This window comes from Diabrotica undecimpunctata, chromosome 2 (genome assembly GCF_040954645.1).
Source record: "Diabrotica undecimpunctata isolate CICGRU chromosome 2, icDiaUnde3, whole genome shotgun sequence".
Classification (NCBI taxonomy): Eukaryota; Metazoa; Arthropoda; class Insecta; order Coleoptera; family Chrysomelidae; genus Diabrotica; species Diabrotica undecimpunctata.
In genome coordinates this window covers 21,384,043-21,396,199 of record NC_092804.1, presented here as the reverse complement: position 1 = coordinate 21,396,199, position 12,157 = coordinate 21,384,043, and the positions used below count along the sequence as shown (strand labels likewise).

General features: G+C 33.3%; 1 protein-coding gene across 1 annotated transcript in view; it reads left to right on the top strand.

Annotated features, from left to right (window-relative positions):
- Window positions 1-12,157, top strand: part of Syn (synapsin) — a 340,086-nt gene that overhangs the window by 253,354 nt on the left and 74,575 nt on the right. The window lies entirely within an intron of this gene.

The following is a 12,157-nucleotide window of genomic DNA, read 5'->3' as shown; positions in this document are numbered from 1 at the left end:
TCATTTGATTCTTTGCAATAATTCTCAATTTCGCTTTCTGATGTCTCCTCATCAAAAACTTGGCGAATGTGGGATTTGGATTTTTTTCTTTTCTATATTGCTTGCTTTTCTTTCCTGAGTCCGTTTCTCTTTTTCCTCCTTTTCTCTTATTTCATTTTCTAATTATCTGTTTTTTTTTGGTGTAGCGGTCAGAATGGTTGAAATTTTTTTCTTTCTTTCTTTCTAGACTTTATTCTCACGGCCTTTGGAATTTTGGAACTTTGTTTTTCGGTATTTAAAACAGGTTGACAATTATTGTTGACTTGTGGTTGAACATTTGCCGATAATGTAGAAGGCATTTCGGAATTAGATTCTTCTTCCTGTAGTTCCTTCTCCTATCGGAGGTTGGCTATCATCACAGCTTTCCGTACCTTATTGGCGGCTGCTCTAAAAAGATCTACTGAGCTGCAACTATACCACTCTCTTAGGTTTCTCAGCCAGGAAATTCTTTGTCTTCATATGGATCTTTTACCCTTGATTTTACCTCGCATTATGAGCCTTAATATCTCATATTTCGCACCTCTGGTAATGTGGCCTAAATAGCAACCAGTGTTTGAAACCCAGAAATAATGTTTTTCCTATTAAATGCTTAGTCAAAGGCTAGACCTGTTAGATGTGCAATGTCATACATTGTTATAGCTTTTACCGGATGTGTAGACATCCATAAGTTGAATGCAGCACGACAACGACCCTTAAAAGGGCCAAATACACACTTCTAGGGGCTGCAAACGATGTGCTGTGTGTGGATGAAACGTTAAGACGTTAAGAGTACTAAACCATTTTCCGTACAATAAAATATAACATCTAACGTTGCCTGTGTATTATGGTTATCCAAAAGTATTACCGCAGGGTTTTCCTTAGAAGCATGTATGTTTTTTAAATATGCTTTACAACTTCGAGGAATCCCTCGCTGGTCATCCAACTACTTGGAGAAGCAATACCAATGCTGCCTTATGGAGCTCCAGTCAGGAATGACTCTTCAAATCGCACTCGTGGGAAGATATAAACAGGTAGAATAGCATTTCCATTGGCAATGATTATTCCAACAAACGTCACTTGCTCACCTCTCTCTACTCCAACTGCTTGTCCCACTTGCTTACAGCCCATATTTGCGACCACTTTTGGCATTTGCAGAACAGTGTTCACTCCGCTTTCATCTACGTTAACGATTCTATCACTAGTAAATTTGTACGTTTTGTAAACAGTCCCTAGGTTATCAAAAAACATGTCTACGTTAAGTTTATTAAAACTGATGTTTCTGGCTATACTCGTGGACTCCGGTTTTCGCAAAGATAAATTATTGTAAGGCTTCATGAAACCTTTCATCCACTCAATTCCAGCAAAATGATTTTCCGACCATGACTTTGGCACATTTTTTTCAAGCTTTAGAATATACTCATATGCGAATGTTGAAGATAAAAGTAAGTTAATCCGTACTGTAACCTCGAAGATTGAAAAATATAATTTACTAGACTGTCCTCTTCTTCATTTAGAAAAATCTGCTGTGTTGTATATTTTGATGAAAACTTTATTTAGGATATTTCTGTATCATTTATATTTTTTTGACTCGGTTTTTTAATCTTTTATGTAACATGGACTCCTTCAATCCATATCTCTCTGCTACATTTCTGATTGATCCGTTACCATTTTTTATATCGCAAATGGCCTGAACTACTACGTTTTCAGTAATATTACTTCTATCAGTTTTTCTCATGTAGGTTCTCACCATTATTTTGAACTGTAAGGTAAAAAAAAATATTTTAGGCTGTTTTGTTTTGAAAGAACCTATTGAGTACAAGTGGACACTATCCACTTGTTTCCCTGTATGGTGTCCACATCTGCCCCCTATGCATTGTTTTTCAAAAGTACCGGATATCTGTTTTTAGGTTATGACTAGAACAAAACTGTATTTTTAAATAACATCTTCACATATCCTCTACAAAGAGGATATCACGTAGCTTAAAAAATTGACGTAATAGAAAAATTTAAGATATTTTTGAATCCAAAAACCAAATGTATTTTAAAAACTAGTCACAGATAAAAAAAAAACTTTTTTATTTCATGTGTTATTGTTCGCTTAAAAATTGAGCACCCTGTAAAAATACCTGTCTGGACTCTTCCAAATTACGTGCGTGTCAATAAAATTTATGATTGTAGCCGTTTAATGTTCATAGTTTAGAGATATAGTCACAAAAATCTTAGGTGATTAGTGTTATTGCTTGCTTTTTATGTGAAAACATGTTAAAATTCTTTTAACTTCGATAAAAGAGGTAATAATAATGTCAGTTATATCACACCAAAATTTTAGGAGAGTATAATAGGACGATGGCATTTACTATTTCAAAATATTACGGGTTTTAAAGTGCTATTGATAGAGACCACAAAGTATTTTGAGTATTTTGTATAAAACTTTCAAGGTAAATTAAAAAAACAAAATTAAGCTTTAAAATATGAAACTATATAATAAATTTATTTGTAGCTTATTCACAGTAAACATAGTAAATTGTAGCTTTTACTTTTCTATTGTGTGTTCGCATTTGTTTTGAATTGGCTCTTTGTACTTTTCCTTATTTTGCTTGATAATTTCTTTAATGTAGACTCAGATTATTGCCTAGTGATATCAACATTGAGGCCTAGTGATTTCAAACACCGGTAAAGAAAATAAAATGGATAAAGAAAATGGAATTTGCAAAAGCTGAGAGATGCGACAATTGAGGACCGTTTTTTTAAAACTCGATATCTGCTAAAATCATTTTTTTCAGGAGAGCATTTTTTCTGTTTCAGAAGAACGTTTATTGCTAAAATGGAAAACTAACATTTAAAGTTGCAAAAGGGCATAAGCAAGAATAAATACACGCAAAAACATACTTAATAACATTATGTATTAATCCAAAAGGAATAAAAGAAAAATGCAGTTTTTTTCAAAACTCGATAACAACAATGTAATTATGTAGCTGTTCTCAAAGATCTACCTCTGTATCATCGCATGGATCATCATGTTCTTCAACGGACTCTTCAAGAATGTCATTCTAAAGAACTCCACCAATGACATCCTCATAAAACAATCTTGCTTCGTCTGTCATATCGATAGCCCCCAGCAGTTTTTTCACATCATTTTTCTTCAGATCGCTGACACGATTTATCGCTGGTACTTCAACGGAAGTTCCAATGATTCACATCAACATTCACTTGTACGTCACTACCAGCATAGGTAGTACGTACCTTACAAACTACTTTGTTGTTTATCTTTTCATAGACCAGCACTCGAACCTCAGAAATCTTGAATGGGAGTTTTTTCTTTATTATCTGTTGTAAAGAAGATTTATAATCAAAAAGTTTCCAATCTTTGCCCAAAATATTAACGTTTCCATGTTTGTTCAGGATTTCATAGTACTCTCGTGGTACTATGATTTCTTCTTTTTTCCTATATTCCTTTTCTACCCTGCCAAAAACTCTGTCAGCGGGCATGAAACTATGACCTCTTATGGGATAAAAGTGTTGAATGTTACTAAAAACCTTTGATTTTTACAAAAAATGAATAAGAACGGTCAAAAGGATGCTGTTTTTGTTTTGGGAACTGCATGAGTCGGAAAATAGCTCCAAATTTAACCCGCTTTTGCCTTCTTCAGCCATTTTTTTTTCAAGTTGAAAAAGATACTGCAGCAGTCCAGAAGATACCTCATTGCAACCACGTCCTGACTGTGTTTCACTAAACATCACTAATAGACTAAGGAATCAAAATGTAAATGAAGAATGCCAGACAGGTATAGACTCCTACTGGACCAGAATAAAGAAAGACATTGAAACAGCAGCGAAAGACGAAACAGGAACAGAAATTTGTGCCCGTAAAAATCATTACTTTGACGATGAATGCAAGAATGCAACAAAAGAGAAAAATGAAGCCTACAGAAAGATGCTTACCCGACGAACTAGAATAGCTGTAGAGAATTACCAGACAAAGAGAAGAGAAGAAAAGAAGATATACAAAAGAAAAAAACGAAACCACCTAAATGAGGAACTTAAATATGTATATAGAAAACCTCAACAGAGAGAAAGAATTCAGAGCATTCTATAAGAAAGTTAATATCAACAGAAAAGAATTCAAGGTAACCACAAGACAATGCAGAAGTCAGAATGGCGATCTATTAACAACAAGGAAAGATGTATTGAATAGATGGGTGGAATACTTTAACCAGGCACTTAATATGGAGGAAGAAGAAGAAATCCTGAAAGACGAAAGAGATAAGGTAAGGGGATCAGACGAAAGGGAAGAGGAACCACCAACGATTCTTGAAGTTAAAGATGCAACGCGTGAATTGCGCGAAGGTAACTCGACAGGCCGCGCTAGCAACGCTTGCCCTCGAAATAACGCGGACTCTCCGATGGCAACGTCGTTCGTATAATTTACTCCATGGTAGTGCCATTTTCCGGTTGAACCAACGCTAACGCGACGACATTAACTCTCGTATAAAAGGACCCTAAGGTCTGCAGACTTCTACACTTATCAGTTCATGAGTATTTGGGATTTCATCTAGTACTTTCCCCAAGACTTCTTTAAAATAATTTTTTACAGGACAGTCGAATCGTCATTTTTAGCATATATATCAAGAATCGTCACAGTTTTGCCTCTTAAACAAATTGTCACTATTATAAAGCGTCCATTATGTGACCCCCGTGATTTGATATGTACTTCATATATCTACTTTTTGTGATTTAAAATATATATACCTGCTTGAGCTGTTTGGTCTTTATTTACTTCGGATTAGAAATGTACATAATTTTTAACATCTTCACTAGCCGTTATCTTTTCTTTGTCTTCCAGAGGATAGCTACATCTATTTTCAGGTTTGTCATTTCCTGTATAATTTCTTGATGTTTGTAATATGTTTTATGTTCAAAATACCATAACTCCATTTACCTCGTTGTTTTCGTTTACCACAGTTTCCATCCAATATCTGAGTCGTATCATTTTTGGGTTTTTTTTGCTATCAACTCAGTGATTTTGAATAATAAATAAATAATAAGTGTAGGGTAGCTAGCCTTACGACTCAACCCCATCCTTGGAAGGCCAGGTATCTCTCTACGTCCTTCTCCTTTGATCTGTCCGGCAAGGGTGGCCCTCTATAAGTTTCATAATCTATAGAAGTCTCAAGCTCCCCCACCCGTATCATGGTAGAGATACATCGCGAGAGAAGAGAAATTTTTTCTTCACTAAAATGCTTGACGATAATCATTATAAATTTGCCTTTATTTCAATGTGTCATTTAGGTTATACCAATATCTCTCCTCTTCACAGACATACCTTACATAACCGTTTTCTCGCAATATTTTTTATCTTTCGTCCATTCTTTCGCCCTAAACGATAAAGAATCGATGACAATATAACTTTTAAATAAATATATCAAGTAATAAAACCAAAATAGAAGCTGCACTGCATAACTACATAACAATTTTTAAGAAAAACACAGATCTGGAATGGAAGACAAAAATATAATGGCAACTTAAACGGTTTCTTTTCTCTTTTGAAATAATAATAGTGTTAGAGCTGCTGAAAATATATTTAATAAACTACATCGCAACATGTCCTCGAGTTATGTCGGAAAACTAGCGAGAAAACTACTAGAAGCTGGATGTGGTAAATAAAAAAAAGGTAATTGGAAATCTGTTAAGAAATGAGGCATTTGAGGTAGCCGTTTTGGATCACAATGCAATGTATACAAGAACATTTCCAGATGTTTCAGAGGTATCCGACGGAAAATTGTAACCTTGTAAGTGTAGAAGACACACACTTAATAAATATAACTATTTATAGTCACAAAAAGGATTGGAAATATGGACCAGTTTTGTCGTGGTATACTCCCAAAGTATAGTTTACAAGTAAAATAAAAAAAGCAGTTGATGTTAGAAAATTGATATAAAAATATTATAATTTAAGCTGGAAGAGTATTGAAGAATTGAGCTATTTTAAATACGTTTTAGAACAACTTTGGAAAACATCTACTTGCACGCAAGTTCATAAATAATCAGTTTACTTTTAACAACAATACTAGTAAAATAAACAAGTACCCCTGTTTTCCTGTTTATCGTCACGATATGCTGTTTATGATAAGTTTGTTGCTGTATCTGTTTCTGTTGTTATAGTTCGCCACTCCATTATGCTCTTATTTGCTCGTCAGTAAGTTCGCTCTTCTTTTCCCAAAGCTTTATAATATTCAGTCCCCTTAAGTGATTTTATTATGTGGTCATCAAGCTTATTTTTGTCGTGGTTTTCATATGAACAATTAAGTTTCTGGTCTCTCGTGTTGTCATCGTAAGGGCTTTTTATATTAAACTTTTTTTCCTTTCAGTTGTTTCGTAGTTTTCAGATGAGATTTGATTTGGATGTTTTTATGTTTATAGGAAATTTGAGGTGTCGAGATTTCAGTAAGTAATGATGCGATCCACAATATATACCCCTGTATATTGGGGTGTTTTGTATTTTTATTTCAGATGTGTGCCTAACTATAAAATAATAAATAACTGATTTTAATTGTCTTGTATCTTGATACCAAGTGTATTTATGCATATTTTTGTGAAGAGAAACTCAATTCATTCATGGCTTATAAGTCAAATGATGTACATAGGTTTATAAGTCTGTTTCCGTTATTATTTATCACTTCTTCACCAAAGTTAACTATTACTGGATGTTGCAGTTTTAAAAAATGTTAACATTAAATAAATATTAAAGAAAAATTATTTTTAAAATCTTACCGACAACTTCATCTAACTGGGGGTAGTAGGAATAAATTAGCAGAGCTAACCGCTTCCAAGTATTAATCAGAAACTAAGCCTTTGGAATTATATTAAACTTTTTTTCCTTTCAGTTGTTTCGTAGTTTTCAGATGAGATTTGATTTGGATGTTTCTATGTTTATAGGAAATTTGAGGTCGAGATTTCAGTAAGTAATGATGCGATCCACATTATATACCCCTGTATATTGGGGTGTTTTGTATTTTTATTTCAGATGTGTGCCTAACTATAAAATAATAAATAACTGATTTTAATTGTCTTGTATCTTGATACCAAGTGTATTTATGCATATTTTTGTGAAGAGAAACTCAATTCATTCATGGCTTATAAGTCAAATGATGTACATAGGTTTATAAGTCTGTTTCCGTTATTATTTATCACTTCTTCACCAAAGTTAACTATTACTGGATGTTGCAGTTTTAAAAAATGTTAACATTAAATAAATATTAAAGAAAAATTATTTTTAAAATCTTACCGACAACTTCATCTAACTGGGGGTAGTAGGAATAAATTAGCAGAGCTCACCGCTTCCAAGTATTAATCAGAAACTAAGCCTTTGGACAGGAATATTCAGGGATGATACTGTTCGAGCACTCCTTTTCGCAAACCTGCTAAAATAGGATCTGACCAGTTATGAGACTTTAAAAATTGTGTAATTTTTATCGACTACGTATCCTCAACCATGCTTCGCCCAAAGCATACCCCATTACGTCAATGAAGACCAGAACTATCATATCAACTTCAAGTAGAATAAAAAAATATTATATTTTGAAACAAATTACAAAATATATGATAACAGATAATTTTTGGTTAAGTTAATCTATTTTTATAGAAATCCACAAAAATTTACATATATTTCAAAATTAATATTGGAACTAACAACAAATTATTAGCCACCAGAATATCTACAAATTTGTATGTGGTTTTCGCAAACTGATCAAAATAGGATCTGACTACATGTTTTCACAATTTATTGTGAGAATTTGAAAATTGTGTAATTACAATCGACCACGCATCTCCAATAATTGCTCGACTTGTTTAAAAATTCTTTCCAGAAAACTCTAGTTATCCCTAAAGAAAATACACTGTCCAACTGTCACAACTGTATAATTCAGTTGAAGAGGATATATCTTATATAAAACCTACACAAGGTTACATCATTTCGTATTTTAAGCTTTCGACTAAAAATCGCAATTACTATCATGTCACAAAAAAACTTAATTTAGTATGCAGACTCGGTGATACAGATGTGATTCATTCATTCTGATATTAGACTGTTTGTCGTGGGATGGGAAGAATCCAAAAAACGAAATTGTAAACACACCAAACATAAGACTATTACTTGGAAGAATATAGTTCATCTCACAAATACTCTGTCGAATAAGTTTTTATCTACATTTGATTTAATCTGTTAAGATAAAATGTTATTAACAAATAATATAAAATAAAGGAATTTTGTCGGAATCTTTTGTTATCCGCTGTTAGAATTTGTTCCTTCTTATGGCAATAAAGAGTTAATTACATAAAAATTTTATTACACAGTAAAAATTAAAATTAAACATGCGCTACGAGTATTTATTACGTATATATTACAATAAATTGACAGTTGATAACCGGCATCACTATTTCAACACTGTGATCTAGAGGTGTGCTTGTTAGTTCTTTTAGACGAACTAAATTAAAAAAAGAGAACTATTTCACAAAAATGAACTAGTTCAGTGAACTAGTTCGCGAAAGAACTATTTGTAGGACCGAAATCAAAATCCAACACTAACATAACTGGTTGCCAGATGTCTCGTCTTATCACCACTATTATCTGTTATCTGAGGCTAATCGGCATTTATTTTTTTAAACTAGTCAGTCAGTCCATCCCATTTACAAAATAATAAATACATGATCTCATTCATTCATTATTTTCTTCTTTAGAAGTTGAGACATAATTCATAATGCAAATCGTTCGCAGTGAACTAGTTCTATGAAAATTAATGAACTAGTTCAATTAGTTCAGTTGAAAGAATCGTTCATTTGAACTATTTCGATGGTGAACTACTCATCTCTACTGTGATCTATTGTTGCCAAGTACCTTAATACTCCAGTCGTCAGAGACGAAAATGAATCTCAATCTCTAAAAATCTTACGAACAAGCTAACTTTTGCTAAGGATAATAATTTTGGGACCCCAAAAAAGATTCAAAAAAGTTTACCGCTTTTACCCCCGAACTTCCTCCTAAAACCCCCTCGTAGAGGGGTAAAAACGCAAAAAAATTGAGTTGTTAAGAATCTCTACGCCGTAGAAAAAAATGTAGCTGAGTTAATTTTAAACAAAAATGTTTATTATCACTTTTTATATAGAATGTACCGTTCTCTCAGAAACAACGTTTGGAGTGACCGTCGATTTTGAATGTCAGTTACGTGCGCGAAATCAATGTTCAATAAAATTTGTATCAGCTCAACAGTAAAAATTCGATATCTTTTGATCTAAGTGTCTTATCTACAAAAATCAAGATGCGTTTTAAAGGTAAAGAGATTAGCTTTCGGTTGCAATTATACTTGGCAGCAAGTAAACTTAGATTTTATCTTTTTCTTTAAGTTCCATCTTCTATCGAAGGTTGGAAATCATCATGGCTATGCGGACTCTGTTGACTGCCGCTCTAAAAAGCTTTGCACTACTGCATTCAAACCATTTCCTAAAGTTCTTAAGCCAGGATATTCTTCGTCTTCCCACATTTCGCTTTCCTCGGATTTTGCCTTGCATAATAAGTTATAATAATGCGTATTTGTGCCCTCTCATCACATGTCCAAGTACTCAAGCTTTCGTCTTTTGATAGTTAATATTATTTCCGCCTCATTTCCTATCCTTCTAGTTACTTTCACGTTTGACATTCTTTGAATCCATGATATTCGTAGGATTCTTCTGTAACACCAAAATTCAAAGGCGGCCAACTTATTCAGATGGACTTGTTTTAGTGCCCACGCTTCCAAGCCATAAAGAAGAGTAGAGAACACGTAACATCGAAGCATTCTCAGGCGTAGTTCTAACCTTATATCCCGATAACAAAGAAACTTTTTAAGTCCTAATTTGTGGTTTGGTCTACATCTGATGTTATCCATGTTCCTAAGTATTTATAGTTATTAATACTCTAAATTGCAGTATCTTCAATAGTCAATTGGATATTTGCATGTGCAGATTTAGTCATGATCATACATTTAGTTTTCTTTAAATGTATCTTTAGTCCGTACTCATGACAGCGTTCATTAAGGCCTTGCATTACGTTCTGTAAATCATTGTTGTTATCCGTCATTATTACTGTATCGTCTGCAAAACGTAAGTTATTCAAAACTTCTCCATTGATTCCTTCTGATTGACCTTCTATTGAATCTGAGAGCGCTTTTTGAAATAATACCGCTTCACTGTAGACATTGAAAAGTAGTGGAAACAGCACGCAACCCTGGCGGACTCCTCTCTGTATTTTGATATTTTGGATGTACTGGTGGTCAACTCTTACCTTGGCAGTTTGATTTCAACATAAATTAGATATAAAAGATTAGATTTTATAAAGGTGTTAAATAAATAAACAAGGCGCGATTTTTGCCATTTTTTATGATTTTCATGAGATCAATACAATCGATTCCTTTTATTGTCTGGCTACTATAAAATTTCGATTACTAGAGCCCAGCCTTTAAAACCTGTAGCATAAAATTTTAATTTTGAGTTTTAGCCTCAAATGTGACGCATTTGAAATATGGGTAAAAAACGCAGGAATTAAACGTTCACTTAACAAACAAATTAAGATAAATGCGATTTATTATATTCTGATGCTTTTTTGGCAATTTGTCCAGCTTTTCTTTTAGACCCATTTTTTCGAAAGCCTTGTTGTTCTTCACTAGTGCATTCTTTATTTATTTTATTGGCAACAATTCTTGTTAAAAGTTTGAGAGTTTTGAGAGTTTGAGAGATAAATAGAGAGTTTTATAATTATTAGGAATTCGTTACGAGAACGCTGCCACCGTAAAATCTGTGGTTAACTGTTACGTGGGTCTTGCGACGTAAACAATGCCATAAACTTCCTCTATGCCGTTAATAAGCATTTCCGCTGTGAATCAAACTTAAGAAATAATTCTTATGTCCATAGTTTTATGAATTTTCGTCTTGGAGGTATTTTCACGTATCACTATACGAATGAGTCAACCAAATTAAGATGCATCAACATAACCTACCTTAAACATGTGTTGGAGTATATATGTGCATCTGTATATACTTAGATGGTGATTTCTTGAGTTGATAATCTGATTAATTCGATAAACAAAATGAAGAACAGCCAACTTAAAGTTTATTACGCATTAGATAGTTCCTGTACTGGCTTGTGTAATGGACCAAACGTTTATTTTTCTTTTAATTTATATATTGTATTTGATATAATTGATTTTAGTGGATGGTTGGTTTGTATTTTTATAATTGATGTAATTTATTGTAAGATTGGAATTTAAGAAGTAGAGATCAGAACAGATAAATGGTGTATATGGGCAGTTTAGGAGCCCGCTCGATTTTTATAGCCAGTGTGGGGTATTAACAAACAAATGTACTATTACAAATTAATAGTACTTAATTAACAGAACTATTCCTTCGATAACTCTGGCGAGAAAAAATGGACTTTTCCTCATTGGTGCAAATAATTATTAAAATTTAAATGGTTGCAATAAACAATCAAAGACAATTTATAGGTTTAGGTAAAACTAGGTAAAAACTTACCGCTGGGTCTAATTACCAGGATTTGCACTACAAAACAACGAACGAAATCAATTCAATATGCGTGTATGGGTTCACTTGCCGGGTTGCGTCTTTTCTTTTCAACGACTGGTGCTCTTCTCTTTCAAAGGGACGCATTCCACGAGCCCGATGGCGGTACTTATAGGGATCGTAGGAATACAGGGAGGACAAATGTATTGATTAATTTATACAACCATATTTGAATTTAAACAGCCAGGTTGCACTGGTCTTGAATTGAATACAGGCATATGTCGTTATTTTTTTTACCTTGTCCGTCAAACTCAGAAATAAAGTTTAGTTTAATTAATTCACACACATTCATTGTCTTTTGCTAAGACCTCAACTTAACTTCTTAACCATCAACACAAAAACAATTATGTAGTAGGTACGTATCTACGAGTAATACTTAACCAATCCAATGGTAAGTTTTGTATTTTAAACGTCTATAGAGTTATGTGCTTTGAAAAGATTATAGTAATTGCGTGTCGTTTACATGGTAACCGCATGCTTTTATCTGGCATTATAAAATCAGTGACTTTACAGAGAGGTGGCGTAGTAAAAT